This window comes from Mytilus trossulus, chromosome 7, assembly GCF_036588685.1.
Source record: "Mytilus trossulus isolate FHL-02 chromosome 7, PNRI_Mtr1.1.1.hap1, whole genome shotgun sequence".
NCBI classification, from domain to species: domain Eukaryota; kingdom Metazoa; phylum Mollusca; class Bivalvia; order Mytilida; family Mytilidae; genus Mytilus; species Mytilus trossulus.
The window spans coordinates 16,284,714-16,290,838 of NC_086379.1; positions in this window are offsets into that span (position 1 = coordinate 16,284,714).

Genomic DNA, 6,125 nt, shown 5'->3' on the forward strand with positions numbered 1-6,125 from the left:
TTTCGAGCTGCAAGACATCACAGTAAGTCACGTCATTGGCGACAGAAGTTAGTTACATTGTTATCTGCATGGTGAAAGTATGAAAATGTTCAAATCTTTGCTTAAAGATTATTGTAGTGTTGAATACTCTTCATTTGATTATAATTGGGACATGATTTTGTCCCTCAGAAAAGGTGCAAAAAATGGGAAAATTGACAGTAACTAAGCTTTTATTTTTATCATTATAAACATTGATTTTGACCCTAGTAAAATTATCATGAATTGTTCTGTATAAGAAAGGGAACTTATTCTATTGAAGCCATTCTGTTCTTTAACCATAAAAAGGCACCAGGTCGTCAGAATACCGTATAGCGTATATACCCAAGTTTGTACAAATAACAATAAAGTAGATATAAAAATGTAATGATATGGTATGACTGAGAATGATCCCGAGACATACATCAACCATTGAATCACCGCATGACCTTCACCAAGCTTATCAAGAATAATGTTAGGTTTTACATTTTCAGTTCGTTTTGTTTTAGGTACACAATAAAATCAACGCCCATTTAATACTTCCTATTGAAAGAGTAACAATATGTGATCCCATGCCAAAGAAATAATGAAGCGGATAATAACAAACGGATGACTCAAAATCAGATTATCCATTCGTTTGATGTGTTTAAGAATTTTGATTTTGTCATTTGCGTAGGGACTTTTCGTTTAAAATTTCGTCGGAGTTCAGTATTTTGACATTTCATTTTTTTGGACCAGTTTGTAAGATAGAAATTAGAAAAGACTCTATAAAGATAACAAGCTCTTATAGTATACATGTGTACGGCAGGCGCACATTTCGTCTACAGAAAACTCCTCAATGACGCTCGCATAAAAAAGTTCATAGGCAATATCAAGTACAAATTGAAGAGCATTGAGGATCCGAACATTCCGAAAGGTTTAGCCAAATACAGCTAATGTAATATACTCCTTGGGTAGAAAGTGTTTATAGGTTCAAAACAGGGCAGCTAGGATTATTCTAAACGAAGACGATATTCGTAAACAATCTATTGGACTGTTTAAGGAATCTGGAACTATTTCTGTTACTAAGAGAATACTTTACCACAAATCATTATTAATCTATAAATTAAAACACCAACTGGCACCAACATATTTATGCAATCTTATTGTGCCTACACGTAGTAAACAATCGTTCAATACTCGACTTTCATCAACGGATAATTTCATTGTCCCTAAATCAAATACAGAATTATACAAATCAAGTTTTTCTTTTAGTGGTCCAAAAGTGTGGAATTCACTGTCCAATGAAAAAAAATAAAAATAAAAAGGTATATCTGCATTCAAACACTCTTACAAGTCATTTTATTTTTAAAAGTGTTAAATTTATAAGTTAGCCACAATGTTTACCATAGGTGTTTTTGATTTTTTTCATGAAAGTCGAGTATCCTACGATTGTTTTCTACTTGTAGGCACATTAATGATTAAACAAAACAAATACTATTTAAGATTTTTTTTAAATGTCTCGTAGCTAGTGCCCCTTTAATCTAGTCCATTTTTCGAGCTGCAAGACATCACAGTAAGTCACGTCATTGGCGACAGAAGTTAGTTACATTGTTATCTGCATGGTGAAAGTATGAAAATGTTCAAATCTTTGCTTAAAGATTATTGTAGTGTTGAATACTCTTCATTTGATTATAATTGGGACATGATTTTGTCCCTCAGAAAAGGTGCAAAAAATGGGAAAATTGACATTTGCTAAGCTTTAATTTTTTCATTATGCACATTGATTTTGACCCTAGTAAAAGTATCATGAATTGTTCTGTATAAGATAGGGAACTTATTCTATTGAAGCCATTCTGTATTTTAACCATAAAAAGGCACCAGGTCGTCAGAATACCGTATAGCGTATATACCCAAGTTTGTACAAATAACAATAAAGTAGATATAAAAATGTAATGATATGGTATGACTGAGAATGATCTCGAGACATCTATCAACCATTGAATCACCGCATGACCTTCACCAAGCTTATCAAGAATAATGTTAGGTTTTACATTTTCAGTTCGTTTTGTTTTAGGTATACAATAAAATCAACGCCCATTTAATACTTCCTATTGAAAGAGTAACAATATGTGACCCCATACCAAAGAAATATTGAAGCGGATAACAAACGGATAACTAAAAATCAGATTATCCATTCGTTTGATGTGTTTTAGAATTATGATTTTGCCATTTGCTTAGGGACTTTTTGTTTAAAATTTCGTCAGAGTTCGGTATTTTGACATTTCATTTTTTTTTGGACCAATTTTTATGATATAAATTAGAATTGAATCAAAAAAGATAACACGCTCTTACAGTATACATGTGAACGACAGGCGCACATTTCGTCTACAGAAAACTCATCAATGACGCTCGCATAAAAATGTATATATTTGTTTAGTGGCCAGCTGAAGGACGCCTTCGGGTGCGGGAATTTCTCGCTACATTGAAGACCTGTTGGTGACCTTCTGCTGTTGTTTTTTCTATGGTCGGGTTGTTGTCTCTTTGACACATTCCCCATTTCCATACTCAATTTTATAGGCAATATCAAGTACAAAGTGAAGCATTGAGGATCCGAACATTCCGATAGGTTTAGCCAAATACAGCTAATGTAATATATTCCTTGGGTAGAAAAAAATTGTTTTTCGAACAATTAAAAATTTTGTATACAGCAAAATTAATAATTTTGACCATATCTATGATATGCCATGTCACCATAGTAGTGCGGAACCCATTGCTCATCAAATACTATAGCAATTCTTTCTATCAACAAGGAACATATTTAAGTACTTCAACGGTATTACAATATCAGAATCGCGTGACATTTGACATTCTCTAAATACGAGTAAAAAAAATTACTAAAATAAAAAAAAAATAAAAAAATGCAGTAATACACAATATTCCATTTAAGTTATCATAAAATTTCCTGAATGTTAAGCATGTGAGGCTAAAAACGTCTGCATTGAAGAGGGACGAAAGATACCAAAGGGACAGTCAAACTCATAAATCTAAAACAAACTGACAACGCCATGGCTAAAAATGAAAAAGACAAACAGACAAACAATAGTACACATGACACAACATAGAAAACCTAAGAATAAACAACACGAACCCCACCAAAAACTAGGGGTGATCTCAGGTGCTCCGGAAGGGTAAACAGATCCTGCTCCACATGTGGCACCCGTCGTGTTTCTTATGTGATATCAAATCCGGTAAATAGTCCAATTCGGTAGGTCACATTCATGAACGGGAAGGGGATTGTAGTTACGACGTAAGGAACATATCCGATATCATTTGTGAAACGGTTATTCCATAACGGCCAACCAACTCGTGTCCGTAAAATTTACGAAGGGATGATTTCAACTTCACCATTTGAAACTCTTGGTTTAATAGCCTCCTTGTGAGCAGCAACCCTTTATCATGAAAATCATGATAGGAAATGTAAGCACGGGAATATCGTATCAATTGGGAGATATATAACCCCGTAGGCAGATGCTGCTGGAATGATGCTACTTAGAAATGGAAAGTTTCCAATTGGAAAGCTGAAATCATCTCTTTTGTCGTAAAGTTTTGTTTTCTACCGACCCTCATTGACAATTTCTAGATGAAAGTCAAGATACGATGCCGACTTAACAGTATCTATAGTATCCTTCAAGTTATCTCTAGTTCAATGGGATAGATGCGTTCCACATAGTCACCAAATTTTGAATTATTTAGTGAAAGAACATCTTTATAGCGGAAAGTAAAGTAAGGATATTGCTAACTTTGGAATACCGACAGTCTGTTGAAAAACACGTCCTCCGAACGTAACAAATATGTTGTCAATAAAAAAATCGAGCATCTTGATAATATCAGTCTCAGAGAATTTTTTGTTTGAATCAGAGTGATCCTTTACATAGTAGGATTTATTCCTTCCCAAGATAAGATACTTGTATCTACGTTGGCCATTCTTTTTTTATGAAGTAAAGCAATACCAACTCTTTCAATTTGTCTTTTAGTTTGGAATGTGGAATACTTGTGTAAAGAGTAGAAAAGTCAAATGTTTTAATACTGTTACAAGATGAATAAAGGCAACAGTAGTATATGGCTGTTCAAAACTCATAAATCCATGGACAAAAAAGCAAAATCGGGGTAACAAACTAAATCCGAGGGAAACGCATTAAATATAAGAGGAGAACAACGACATAACACTAAAATGTAACACAAAGAGAAACGGAATTTTTAAGTATCTAAGAAATGCTAAGAATCTAGAATGATGTTTGAAGCCACAATAGCCTTGACATATCAAACCAAGCTAAAACAAATCCAAGGTTCTATTAGGTTCTACATGTTCTATAAGAAAAAAAGTCTCCTTCCCCGTATGTAAACTACAGAATTAACCGGAGCAACTCGATTGGTACCACAGTTAGAGCAGAATCAAGTTAACCTTCTGGATCATCTGATGTAAGAGTCGAACACCCAACCAGTATATTGCGTGATGACCTACTCATTTGATAAAGCTTACCAATTAAATAGAAATATCTAGACGGGTGTCATAAGTGGATCAGGATTTTCTTACCATTCAGGAGCATCAGAAATCACCCTTTTTTTAGTGAGATTCGAGTTGCGCAGTGTGTTATATGTTCTATATACGGTTGTTTGTCTTTTGTTGCTCAATACAGACAACAGTAGTATACCGCTGTTCAAAAGTCGATTGGGAGAAAACAAAACGTAAACCGTGGGAAACACATCAATTATGAAACAACAGAACACTGAAGTGCAAAGAAAAAATGACAATGCAACATACATATATCTATTATAACTATTAGATACCAACTGCCTTATTCCTGACTATGTAAAGGACATTTAAAAGAAATGGTGGGTTGAACCTGGCTTTGGGGTTTACCAAACATCGCGCTTTATGGCAATGTTAAATATACTGTTAACATAAAAACATTACATGACGGGAATACAGTACAAATAAATACAAGAACACTTATGACAGAGAAATACATAAATAAACAATATCAAAGTACATTTCGAAATGTTAACCACAGAACAACAACGGAGAACTAAAAAAACAGTACACAAGCACAGCTTAAGGTGGTACCAAACACCTTAACTAAAATTAATTTGGCTCGTTTAATTTTCTTAAAATTTTGACGAAGTCTTTACTTTGACCCTTTGACAAAAATATAAAAATTTCAAAATATTTGAACCAACGGTTTAACCAGAAAAATTACACTGGTTATATAGCAGTTTGACAAACACTTATTTTGATCATTGAGAAACTTAACAACATTTAAACGTTCTGTTGATTTTACAGAATTATCTCCCTGTAGTGTTAGGTACCACATTAATAACATTACCCCGTGTCTTATATGGTCTGTAGATCTATACTGTTGTTTGTCTTTTGATCGTTTTCTGTTTTTTGTCAAGACACTGTAAGCTTTTTTTCTAGTAGTTAGTTGGGATATCCCTTGTTATCGTTGGACTCTCTTCCAATTAAAGTAAGAAACAAACAAAGAACGGATGACTGAAGCTCAAAAGCACCAAAACAAAAAGACACACATACAAATAAAAATAAAGTTTCATAATTTACTTCTTTCAAAATACAAATCATTTAATACATTTGAACACAATAAAAAAATATACATTAAATAGAATGACTAAATTGTATGCAAAAGTATCAAAATTACAGACATTATAAGAACTTTTCTCTCTAGATTATAAACTTTTTACAATATTTTTCTCGGAACCAGTCAAATTATTAAAGTTTGAACAAAAATGAGATCGCTAAAATTGGTATATAACTTTGACATCATTTGAAAAATGATTTTAATGTTTATATTTTCCGTAGCATACTGTGCACTTATATACTTTCATTGTCATTCACGTCTTCATATCTTTCTGTCACAATTTCGCTCCAAACCTGTATTTACTCAATGCAAATCTTAACTACTTTGTCATATTCATCTAAGTATATGTTTTTTTTAAATTAAACTGATACATAAATTGATAACAAGTACGCAGTTCAAATTGAATACATCTTGGTATCCTGTTTACCTAAAAGCGTAAAATAATACCATTCTTATCGTTTTTAATATCTTGTT